Source organism: Pyrus communis, unplaced genomic scaffold, assembly GCF_963583255.1.
Source record: "Pyrus communis unplaced genomic scaffold, drPyrComm1.1 SCAFFOLD_23, whole genome shotgun sequence".
Lineage (NCBI taxonomy): Eukaryota > Viridiplantae > Streptophyta > Magnoliopsida > Rosales > Rosaceae > Pyrus > Pyrus communis.
This window is the reverse complement of record NW_026908888.1, coordinates 115260-129021: the sequence shown is the minus strand read 5'-3', so window position 1 is coordinate 129021 and position 13762 is coordinate 115260.

Sequence of the window (13762 nt, the reverse complement as noted above, 5' to 3'; positions counted from 1 at the left end):
TTCTGATCATGCAGCTTTGAGGTACTTGCTCACGAAAAAGGAAGCAAAGCCGAGGCTTATCCGTTGGATTCTTCTTCTTCAAGAATTTGATATTGAAATCCGGGATAAGAAAGGAAGCGAGAATGTAGTGGCTGACCATTTAAGCCGAATGATCCACGAGGAGCATGAACATGCCGTACCTATCCCTGAAACTTTTCCCGATGAGCAGCTGCTTTCCATTGAGGTAAGTGAACCATGGTATGCAGATTTAGTGAATTACTTGGTGGCTAAACAAATTCCAAATGAACTAAACAAGCACCAACGTGATAAGCTTAAAAATGATGCACGTTTCTATGTTTGGGATGACCCTTATTTGTGGAAGTATTGCTCAGATCAAATTGTACGTAGATGTGTGCATGATTCTGAATTTCACTCAATTCTAAGCTTTTGTCACACATATGCATGTGGTGGTCATTTTGGCACACAACGCACTGCCCTCAAGGTTTTAGAGTGTGGTTTTTATTGGCCGACTATATTTAGGGATGCTAGAACCTTTTGTATGTCTTGTGATCGTTGCCAACGAATGGGTAACATAGGTACCAAGGACCAAATGCCGCAAACCCCTGTCTTTAATGTTGAAATTTTTGATGTTTGGGGCATTGATTTCATGGGCCCTTTCCCTCCATCTTATGGTTTCACTTATATCTTGCTAGCCGTTGATTATGTTTCTAAATGGGTGGAAGCAAAAGCCACCCGTACTAACGATTCTAAGGTGGTTGCAGATTTCGTGAAAACTAACATTTTTGCTAGGTTTGGAATGCCGAGAGTAATCATAAGTGATGGAGGGTCTCACTTTTGCAATCGGACCATTGAGGCGTTGCTAAGAAAGTACCATGTCAACCATAAGGTCTCCACACCTTACCATCCTCAAACAAATGGCCAAGCCGAGGTGTCTAACCGAGAAATCAAACAAATTTTGGAGAAGACCGTTGGACCAACAAGGAGGGATTGGAGCTTACGTTTAGATGATGCACTGTGGGCATATCGTACGGCATACAAAACACCCATTGGGATGTCACCTTTTCGGCTCGTCTATGGTAAGCCATGTCATTTGCCCGTAGAGTTAGAGCACAAGGCACATTGGGCCGTGAAGATTTTCAACATGGACATAGATGCAGCGGGAGTTCATAGGAAGCTCCAATTGAATGAACTTGAGGAGATTCGGAATGAAGCCTATGAGAATGCCCGGATGTACAAAACCAAGACCAAAGCATTCCATGATAAAATGATTCGAACCAAGACCTTCACAGTTGGGCAGAAAGTGTTACTTTTCAACTCTCGCCTACGGTTGTTTCCTGGTAAGTTGCGTTCTAAATGGATTGGCCCGTTTGTTGTTACTAATGTTTTCCCTCATGGTGCAGTGCAAATCAAAAGTTCAAGGACGCAGCAAGAATTCAAAGTGAATGGGCATCGATTGAAGCCCTATTACGAGATGTTTGAGGAGCATGTCGTGGAGGAGGTACCCCTCCATGCCGTGGAACCTAGTCAAGCTTAAACGGAGGTACCGTCCGGCTGCAAGACGTAAAAGAAAGCGCTACTTGGGAGGCAACCCATGCATCCGAATAGAGAAGAACTTGGAAAACCCCTTTAAGAGACTTATTTTTATTCCTTTCTTTTTCTTTACTGCCTTACTTTGCTTTCTTTCTCGTATTTGTTTATTTGCTTGCTCTGTTGTGACTTTCTGCTTAAAACATTGAGGACAAGGTTTGATTTAAGTGTGGGGGGGTAAACAATTTGTATTTGCATGAATTTCGTGGGATTTATTCACCTATCACTTAGAATGTTGTTTCTTGCTGTTTTAAGCGTTTTTAGAGTGTTTTATAGTGTCTTGGTATAAAACTTCGAAAATTTGATAAAAAAAAAAAATAAAAAAAAAAAAAAAAAAAAAAAAAAAAAAAAAAGATCTTTTGAAAAACCCAAAAATATGTGTTTTTAGAGTCATTTGAGTCATTTTGGTGTTTGTTTGTGTCTTAGCGCTACTTAGGTTGTTTAGTTGTTATTGTTTGTTTGTTTATTAATTATGTGAGTCTATGATTGTAACATTGAGAAAATGTTTGATTTATTGATAGGCACTGCTAAACAAAGAAAGATGGTGCTTCACAAAGGGTGTTTGCTTGAGGCCCCACTACGTGGCTTTACTCTTGAAGCGGAAGGCGTAGGAGCAGAAGGCATCGGAGCGGAAGGCGTAGGAACAGAAGGCGTTGGAACAGAAGGCATAGGAGCAGAAGGCATCGAAGATAGAGCATTCCAGGCCTCAATACTTGGCCAAGCGCTGGATGAGCCAGGAAAAAGTTGCCTCTGGAGGAAAGACGAGAACCTTTGACGGTCACTGTGAATCCGACCTTCAGACTCTTGCAGCTCATCAAGCTTCCTCTTCATGCCCGTCGAATAGTTGTTTGCAAGCACGTGCAAACTTCTATTCTCATACTTCAGCTGCTGGATCTCCTGCTTGAGACTTTCCACTTCTGCCATCAATGATTCCACCTGACGGGAGCGGGCAAGCAGGCGTTGGCCCATGTTGGACACAGAACTCGCACACTGAACACTAAGTGCGAGGGACTCTTGAACGGCCAGCTCATCGGACCGTCCTGACAGCAGCCTACTATCTTTCGGAGTGAGGAGGTTCCTAGCTACTATTGTAGCTGTTGTGGCGTCCTGCATCACGGAGTCTTCACCTGTGAGAGGACCGTTAGAAGAAAAGAAAGAAGGGCGCCATACGTTACCTTGACGCGGCGCGCCCGTATCACTGCTAAAGCTCAATTCCAAGCTAAGGTTCGATGAGTTTGCCATTTTTCAAAAGTGTTCAGAAAGAAGGGGTGGTTGGAGTTAATTCTCAAAGGGCCGGAGTCGATTTTTCAAGAATGGGATTTCTTCAGAGTGTATTTGTTGGGGTGATCGATAGCTCCATAAAAAGCCATGGCGACGCGTCCACCGATTCAGAGATCCGGATTTTCCTCCGCAAATTTCGACGACGCTTTCGCGGTTTTTCAGAAAACGCGTTCAGCTTTGTCAAAAGATATCTGACAAAGCTGATAACACGTGGAGGCCATCATCTCAATTACACGTCTTTAGCCGACAAGCGCAAAGTTCGGCGACACTTTCTCAGCTTTTCAGAAGACGCGTGCAGCTTTGTCAAAAGGAGCCGCATCTGCACTACCACGTGTCGTTCAGCACTCGAAGGGGCGCCTGCTCAGAAATCGAAGAGGCGTGTTCAGAGATCGAAGAGGCGCCATTATTTCAAAAAGCCGGATTTGCGGGATCAAAACGTTTGTCGACGAAGGTAAAAAGTACCACCACTTGATATTATCTCTATATATGTCGACCTTCGTCTTTTATGGCAGGGTAAACCTGAAGAAAAATGCCCAACTCTCTCTCACCTCTGAGGGCGCACTCCCAGCAAAGCCTTTTGAATTACTCAAAATTTTCTTCTTCCCCAAAGATGATACCAGATACCTGGAGTACATATGACCCAGGAGGAAATACATGCGCTGATTCCTTCACCGCTTCTTCAAAAGCAAAGGTATCTCATATCATCAAGGTCAAAAGCAAAAGTATCTCATATCATGCTCTCTCCCTGTCTTTTTCTTTGTCCTTGTTCTTACTCGCATGGCAAAGTGAAAGAAGCAATCAGCCGGCACTTGGAGTCAGTCTTCCGATCTGGAGCCAACTGCCTGGAACCTATTCCTGATTGCTTACCTAGCGTTGCTCTCGAGTAGTCATCTTCAACGGTTGATACACTTCCAGAGAAGGGACCACTCCTGCACAGATTGAACAAAGAAACAGACAAAAGGGATAAGCTCAGACCTTCGGGGAAGACCAAAAGAATCCTCCAGCCCAGTAGCACAAAGGAAAATCAATGATGGGCGGAAACCAGTTCGAGAGTAAGCCTGTGGATCATCAAGATCAAGCCTCATTGCAATCAACAAAGAGAAGATGGAATTTACACTCCATAACCAGATTTGCGTCCCTAAACTCTTCTCTTTGTTAATTACATTTTGCCATGTTTAGTATGTTTAAGTGCTTTTTGTGTATTTACTTATGCTTTGTGTGAATCTATGCTTAAAACATTGAGGACAATGTTTGATTTAAGTGTGGGGGGGTAACTAAGTATATTTGATGCAAATTCGTTGGATTTTATCACCTATCACTTCACATGTTGTTTCTCACTGTTTTAAAACTATTTTAGTGTGTGTTGTTTTATAACTCCGAAAAGCACATAAAAATTTGAAAAATTGTTTTGAAAAGCCTAAAAAGAGTGTTTTGAGTCGTTTTTGTGAGTTTGTATCTTAGGATACCTTCCAACACAATGTTAAGGATTTGGTTTATAATTGCATGACGGTTAGAAAGAGTTATAAACATAGAGAAAAGTTTGATTTACTCTTGGTTTATGCTTAGTTATGGTTATAATATATGACTTCACATGCAATCATAAAAGAAAAATTCGTTTTTGTAACATGCTTGAAGGAAGGAACTCAAACAAACGCTACAACCCTGTGAGACTCGAGCCATTACCTTCTTTGGAGAGTTATTTTCTGTGATTCTTTGTTTTCTAAAGTTGTTGCATGATCTCATTATTCCTTGCTTGGTTACTACTTAGAATGCAATTGTATCATGATAGAACTAAATGCTAGAACTTATATCCGTTTCATTCAAAGCATGACATTGAATTGCATAACATATATCAAGATGAAGTTGTGTAGTTGCCACCATAACCAAATAGCCTTACTTCCCATATTTCGTATTTATTGTAAGTTTTAACCCCGTTGAGCCTCGTTTAGCCTTTATTCTTTGTTAACCCACATCACCCCTTACCTAGCCTAGAGTAGGACTTTCCTATACCCTTGTTCTTAAAGGATAGTGAGCATGACTTAATTGAATTCCTTTTTATTAATATGTTGCAGAAAATAAGTGTGGGGGAAGGGATTTTTGTGTGTATGTATGTGCCTAAGTCTTAAAGGAGGCACGGGAAAAAGAAAAAAAAAAAAAAAAAAAAAAAAAAAAAAGAAAAGAAAAGAAAAGAAAAAGAGTGAAAATAAGTGAAAATGGACTCACAAGTGTGATTGTTGATGAAAGGGCCCAAAAAGTTTGAATATGGCCCTAAGTGTTGTGACTTCCCCTTGGGTGTTCAAAGTTAACTTCTGCGTTCTAAAGGGAATTCTAAGTGCCTAATTCAATACTTTGCTCACTATTGCTTTAAGAACGTTTGTGTACTCTACCTTTCTTTGTTAAACCATTACCCTTAGCCCCGTTACCTCCCTCAACTTCTATCTTGAGTGTTATGTGTTTCAATTTGCGGAGTTTGAAATTGATATGAGCTTATGGAATCACTGGTTCTCATTCTAAGTAGTAGCATTCCATTCATGAGATCATACCTAAACATGCTTATTAACTCCAGAAATTGCTCTCTTTATGATACATATATGTGAGTGTTCGTTTTCATGTTTACATCAATCTTCTCACATATGACTAGATTAGGGTGTGTAGTTAGAAATTCTGAGTGAAAATCGAGTGCATATCTTGTAAGGAATTGAGCAAATTCTCTAAGGCATGTTACTACATTCAAAACATGGTTTTAAATGCTTAATTGTGAACTAGTATATGGTGACTATGATTAAGAATGTACTTAAGTGTGAAGATGACTAAAAATCTGTGAGAATGATGATTTTTAACATGTCATGTGCATTGGAAATCCCTAAGACGGTTGTTGGAAGGTTTAGGTTGTGTTTTACGTGTTTAGTGTCGTTTTGTTTATTTGTTTTTATTCTGTTTTGCTCGAGGACTAGCAAAAGCTAAGTGTGGGGGTATTTGATAGGAGCATATTCATGCGACTTAAATGGCTTGTTCTCGTACATTTATGTTATGTTTCTTTAGTTATTTTAGTTCTTTATGCTTCTTTTGTGTGTTTTCAGGTTCTAAGGGCTTAGGGAGCAAGAAAGTGCATTTTGAGGCCATTTGGAGCATTTTTGGGCATGGATTGGATAGCTTATCCATGGAGCCAAAGTTTGGACGAATTTGAAGGCCTTATTTTCACTTTGGACATAAAACAAAGGGCCTAGCCCATTCTCTCTTATTCTATCCCTTATAGCCATGCAAAGAACCATCCATTCCATAAAAAACAATCCATCAATTCACATGCAAAACCACCATTAACATACATGCACCCAAACAAAGCCAACCTAGCTAACCCTACATGCATTATTTATTAGCATCTTTACAAGACATTATCATTGCATAACATTCCACTTCCACCTCTTTCCAACCTAATTCACATGCATATCAACCCTACATACATTAATTAGTCATTCTTTTCATATTACACTCAAATGCATTCACATGCATTTCAAGAAGCAAAACAACATTGTGCCGTGAGCTTCCCTTGCATTTTCAGCTTTCCTCCTTGCATTCACATGCATAACCAACCTAGTGTCACTCCCATTCATTCCCTTTAATTATTTAGCCATTATCATACATTTATTCTCCCATAAACAACCCAACAATGCCGTGAGTTCCCACTCCCATTTCCAACTTTCCATAACTTTTCCTAGTTGTTTTATTACATACATTCCCCCTTCATTATTCCAAACACATGCACCCATAATCATTCATCCCCTCCTAGCTGCAATATTCCCTCTTTTGTTCCCCCATTTCACCTATAAATAAGCATCCAACACTCCTCAAAATTCATTCACTCTTCCATACACATTTTCAGTTACAAACACTTCCATTTTCTGTGCAGTTTTTCTCCTTCATTGCAGCCACTATCCAACCACTTCCCATCCCTCCAAAACACTTCACATAATCCCCAAAGCTCACCTTAGACCTTGTGCTACAACAACGAGGAAGAAAAGAGTGCTTAAACGTTCATACAATTCAAGTTTGAGTTGTTGGAATGTTTAGGTGTTTCTTTGATTTCAAAGTTTAAATTTAATTCTCTTTGTTTTGTACGTATGAGAAGGGAAGAGAAGAGTGCCTAAACGTTCATACAATTCACGTTTGAGTTGTTGGAATGTTTAGGTGTTTCTTTGATTTCAAAGTTATGAGGAACTAAACCCCCTTTAGCTAGGGGGTGATTCGAAACTATGTTTATATTTGCATTTTGAATTGATTACGTTTGGTTGGAATTTCATAAGTTGTGGATTCAATTCGTTTAACTGTTTGATTGATAACTTATTTATGTATGTTCATTGAGATTGCAAGCTTAATTTTCATGCATAAATATGACGCTAGAATATAAGTGAATTTCACCTAATCGTTATGAACTTATATTCACAAGTAGTAGAGGTTGCTTATAAACAATCGCGTTAAACGAATTCTTGGCATAAGTTTCATGCGTATTCCATAGTAACGAATGCCTCGTCGATGTTTATGATTTCCGTTGAACTTAATGATCTTGGTTAAATGTCTCTATCATGCGTATTCCATAGTTAGGGACTTTGATTAAGAATAATTTGGTTGTAATGCGTATTCCATTCAATCCAACGAATTTAGGGAAATCTGAAAGTTAATCTAAGCGGATCTAATTAACTTGGAGCATTGAGTTTCACAACTTATCGAAAGACCAACTGAGAATCAATTTTGTTTGCAAGTGTAACATGTGTGGAGAAGAACCCCTTGGCTATTCCATCATCCATATTTTTATCACATTCATATTTACATTTTGCCTTTAATTATATTCTGTCTTTTTAATTTAATATCGTCCAACCACAATTCCCCCCCTATTTTGTTAAGTCTTAATCATTCGTATTTGTTTTATTTTTGTATCTTTAAGCTTTTGGAGTCATAAACAATTGCAAATTCGTCTAAATCAAGTTCTAGCTTCTATTTTGAGTCAATTTGATTGTTTTAGACAATTTGAGTTTTTCAAAGCCATTCTGAGTCATAGTAGTCTTGTTAAGAGTATTTTAATTTAGTTTTTATGTTTTTAAGTCAATTTAGAAGGTTTTAGCAAGCCCTCCTAATCCCCGGTCTAGAACGATCCCTCACTTATCCATTCTACTACAATTGTCAAACGAGGGTTTAATTTGAGTGTCAAGTAATTCTCGCATCACCTCTTAGAGAGATCTCATAGCTAGCTGGCAAAGGTATTGAATGCATGACGGGCTCTTGCATACCTCTACCTACACACGGCAAACTTGGGAAACTTGACAGATTTGGAACAAGCTTTGTACCAAGCGGATCCCCAATCTCCCCGCCTGTAGGTAGGTCGCCTCCAAATAGTATCTCCGTATAAGAATAAATGCATGTGGTTGCCAAGTCAAAAGATCAAGAAGGCCCAACCTAAAGAAAACAAAGAAAGCTGTTAGAAACAAAAGCTAGAACGATGAAAGCAGAAGAAGTCATAAGAGAGAAGAAAATGCATACATCTTTCTCAAACGATACACTGCCATCGAGTTGAGGGAGCCTAAACACTTCTTTCTTCTTATGAAGAAAATTGACATCGCTGTCGACCTGAGCGCCTTCAAGTCGTCGCTTGTTTAAAACTTGTTGATGCTGCCGCAAAACAAGTCCATCTTCATGCGAATCAACTTCATCACCGGCCTCTTCAGATACATCCAGATGTTGAGAAGACAAGCGTGGGCATTGAGGAACTAAAACCACTGGTCTATCTTGCAAAGTAGCAGCATTCGCGCAATCAAAAGGTATCAGTTGTGTAGGAACCACAGAACAACCCCCCCTTAATACATCAAGGCGTGAATGAGAAGAATTGGTGCCACTTGCCATCCCCAAGTTTTCATAACGTACCTTTGACCACCAACTTACATAAGCACGGGTCACTGGATTACTCTTAAACTCGTCTTTGGCCGGCAGGGTGATAGAAGTATTTGTACATGCACGGGTACAAGACTTCCAATGCATATACACGGCTTGCAAGGATTCTAATTGGTTTTTTTCCTTCAGCTTGCCAAGCACATTTTGGACAAAACCAAATTGCCTGCTGAAACGGTGGGGACTATACGGCTGAACAATGCATCGGTCTTCTTGCCGCAAAGAAGCATACCTCGAGCGAAGACTTATAAGGTAAGACAAGTCCGAGAAGCGAAGATGCGAATCATCCATGATGCCTCGCCGCACCGAGCCAATTGTCGTCAGATGGTCCATCTTCAAGCCTTCACAACTTCTAAACAGCGCTTGCGCCTGGGAATCATCGAGGCTCTTTGAAGAAAGCACGCTAGAATACTTCGTCATCAAAGGCCCCGACTTGTCTAAAGTTGAAAATGAAAAATGAGTGCCGAAGTACTCATCCAACCAACCATACACATAGTGGTAGGGAAGAACCGCAGCACAATCTTCAGCGCTTGCCGAGTTTGAAACAAAACTTAAGCCGTTATAAATGTTGGCCAAGACCGGGATAGCAAGACTAAAAGATTCACCTGCAGCCATCTTGCTAGCAACTTTGAAAACCCCAGGACGAACAAAGTTGACGTCGCCTATTGGAAAAACAAACTTACAAAGCCAACAAGCTAAGAAAGCAGCTAGGTAAGATTCTTCCACATGCTCTGATGCTATGCCAAGGTCCTCAAACGCTCTCAACTTGGCAGGGGAGCGACGCCTAGCTGAACCAATAGCACCGGACGGATATGGGTCTCCCTTTGGCTTAGTGGTTTTGTTGCAACCTCTTTTCTTCAAGGACTTCTTGTACCTTGTGTCCTCCCAATACCAAAAGCGGATCCATGAAGAAATCTGTTGGAAGTATGCCCACAAAGCCACTCATTTGATGTAATAGCTTTTTGGAATACTTATTGTGTTAAACTTTTATATGTTTAATAGAGGGCAAAGCTTATTGTTAATCACTATTTATAGTATCTTGTGTTTAAGCAATAAGGGAATCCAAGGAATGTATTTGATCTAAGAGACAAGTGATTTAAGTCAGTTAAATTAACAGGACCTTTCTCTTATGTTCATTCCTAAAACGTTCCTAGCCATAGGATTGCCAATTGGGCATTGACAATCCGCTAAGGTTAGTATGTGTTATGTCGACTCAAGCGTGAGTATGAACTAGTCTCAAGTCATTTGGTGTTGGACACTAAGGCAAACACATAGGTGCTCGAAAGAGTAATCGAGTACACTGAACAACGATCAAACGAGAGTTCGAACATACATGTCATGTGAGAACTCAATAGTTGAAATATGCAAAGTAGTCCTTTGACCTGAGGCATCATTGATGTCTAATGGTTAGGTCCTTGATCTTTGATTATGTCAACGGCATTCCATTGGAGTGTCCACGGCATTGTTGGGGTCAAGCTATCTAGTCATGTAGGCATATGAATGCACAACAAGGGATCTCTAACCTTCCATGGTGGAAGGAGAATACTCTAAGATATGATTCGAGAGTCTTTGGCCAAAGCATATGAATATGACTAAGGAAGTTTGTTCCAAATCTTATTCAGTTGAATCATATAGAGAAGTATCACATTGGATAGTAGACATGAAACAAACTATCACTTAAACAATGTGATTAAGAGTATTGTATTAGAGAAGGACCGTATTGCATTGTAGTTGTAACTGGATAGGTTCTCCAACCACTTCTACTTAGCTTGGGTAACCATGACATGTTGCTAGGCGTCACCCATGGTTTGTGGAAGCCCTAAAGATTAGCAAACACTAATTTTAAGGGAGAATTGGAATGTGGTTTCAATTCACAATCGATCGTTGAGAGTAACATCGCCCACTACCTCGCTAATTGGAACCTAATGGATCGTACACCGAGTAAGGATATAAGTGAAGAAATTATATGAAATGGATAAGCAATTAAATGGTTTAATTGAAGAATGGTCAAGATTAATTAAATAGTTAATTAATTATATGAAATGTTCGTATTGGGCGTTTAAGTTAGTTTTGGGCTTCGGGGCACAAAAAACGTTTTGGTCCACAAGACCCATTATGTTTAAGTTGTATGACAACTAAAACAAAATGAGCAATTAAGCCCAATAACAACATATGGCCGGCCATAAGGGTGAGGGGTAGCAAACTTGTATTAATTACAAGTTTGCCACTCACATGAAATGAAGTATAAAATCAACATTATAGCTTTGTTTCACATTAGGGTTTTCTAATTGAATTTGGGTGAAACATATTCTCTCATTTTCTACATAGAGGCCGGCCACTTAGGGGAGGAACATCTAGCAATCTTCTTCTTCCCTAAGTCATCCATTTCATCTTCACACTACATCTTTGGTGTGGAGACTTAGAGACACCAAACCTTTGGTGTTTTTGGAGAACAAATCCTCAAATCCTCAAAGAAGAAAAGGAGCACTAAAAGGGAGGAAATCACAAGGAAGATCCAAGGAGCAAGGAGGTGACTTGAAGGCCCTCCACTTGGGTGAATCCCTTGTGTAATCAAGGATGAGCTTCAAGGGTAAAGAATCTCTAAATTCTTATTCTCTTTAATATTGTTAAAGAGTCTTATGGTTCACCATATACTAGGCTTTGAAAGTCATGGGTTTTATGAATTGTTTTTGAATGCATGCCTACTTTAAAGTGTTATTAGTATGCCTATGTATTCAAATGTTCTTACATGTTCTTAGCTAGGACAAAATTTTTCCTTCAAAATCTTCACACCTGATTTGCCCAAGCATCTTGGGAAAGCTTATGATATGCCCAAAACAAACAGCGATAACTCGCAGGCAATCCTCGGCTATTGCAGAGAGAAAGTTCCTACGCACTAGGAACGACCTCATCATAAAACTTACCTTGGATTGGCAAGCCCCCTATCTTATGGAGATCCCAAAGTGAAATTGACATCTCTCCTTGAGCCGTATGAAGCATGTTAGTCGCTGAACGCCAATGCTCGAAGAACGCATGAAGGATGGAAGGATGGAGATCATAACTGAACAAAGATGCGTACACGACATGGTAAAGGCCCATGCTAGTAAGCACTTGTTTAGATCGGCCCAAGACATCTTCAAGCCACTCCCAATAAGACTCAGCAAAAACAGCTTCTCCGGTAGTCGACAAGGTATCATTCCAAGCCACAGCTCTGCTGCGGATGTGATCACCAAGAAGCTTATACGAAGCCGGATGATTGTCACGAGCATGGTGTGAAGGGTTCAAGATAAGAATCCTTAATATGCACGCCTTCTTCTCCGTATTTGATCGAACAAAGTCTGCCACCTCCCAAGATACTTCAGAAGACCACGACTTAATATGCATGGAGTTGTGTTTTGCAAGAAGAGCAAGCACCTTAGGGCCAGTCAGTGGTGCGTAAAGCTTCAATGTTGTTCCCCTATCTTGCGAATCACTTTCCTTCGCAAGAATGGTGATGGTGTTGCTCTTAAAACACTTGAAAAATACCATGACCGCAACAAAGCAAAATCAGCCACAAAACTTGAGCAGCACGGTAAAGAGGGCAGCCACAGAACGGTCCTTCAAGACATGCTACAGTGGCAAAGAAAACCAAAATGTCACGTAATCGCACTACGCAACCCCGCAACAATTACGAAGTAATTTCTCGCACCGCATGGCAACATCAACACCAAAGGAAAACTGTGACCAAAAGGCTTTACACAGCGAAGCCCCGCTGCAGTCCTTTGCACAGCACCATATGACAATGCACCACCGAGGGAAAACTGTGATCAAAAGGCACTACACAGCGGAGTCTCGTCGTAGTCTCTTGCACAAACACTAGGCAGCAGAAAGCACATGTACACCCGCAATCCTGCCCACTCTGCCAACAACTACCACACCTTTGGAAGCTTCATGAAGGTCCTAGCATCATGCTTTGCCTTCCCACACACAAAAAAAAAAAAAAAAAAAAAAAAGGAATTCCCGGCATCACAACAAAGAAATCCATCAGTGGGATACACACATTACATATTTTATATATGTATACGCACGAGGATGAGACAATCAATACACACACACACACGCACACATGAAGTGACCTCACAAACAAGCTAACGTGACAATATGTGTGTGTGTGTGTGTGTGTGTGTGTGTGTGTATGTATGTGTGTGTGTGTGTGTGTGTGTGTGTGTGTGTGTATACACACACACACACATGAAGTGACGTTACAAACCGTGAGAGTTACCTGCCATGTACATATGCATGCAGAGTAGTGGAACAAACACAAGCTACAAGACAGTCAACATATATATATATATATATTATATATACAGCTCCAAAGAAGTGAAAGCTTCTACAGGCAGAAACTAAAGCAGAACCACAGAAGGCCGAGTCTCCCTCTTCTCTCCTTCCTCCACCACAAGACAACAAATATTGCAACGACTGTGCAATGGTTACGCAGTGATGGTGCGATCCCATATATCACACACACACACACACACACACACATATATATGTGTGTGTGTGTACAGGAACCTAGAGAAGCAAATGGAGTATGGCGACTGTGCAGGTAATGATGCGGTAACTGTGCGAGTCCGCATGCAGAAAAAGATGCAGGTGAGGAATCCCATTAAGAAACCCAGATAAGTAAGTGAAGTGCAGTGACTGTGCAAACAATGGTGCGGTAACTATGCAAACAGCAATCCGCATGCAGTGAAGAACGTAATAAGATGATTGTGCAAATAAAAAAAAAAGTATATATATATATATATATATATATGCGTATGTGTGTGTATCAATTATAAAGGCTTCAGGCACCATGTGAAGGTTAAATAAAAAAATAAAAATAAAATAAAAATAAAAAGGAGGCAGCAATGATGATGTTGGGAAGCACTGTCAAAGGCAGCACTAGCTGCCAATTGTTTAAATTAGCAGATTGGAG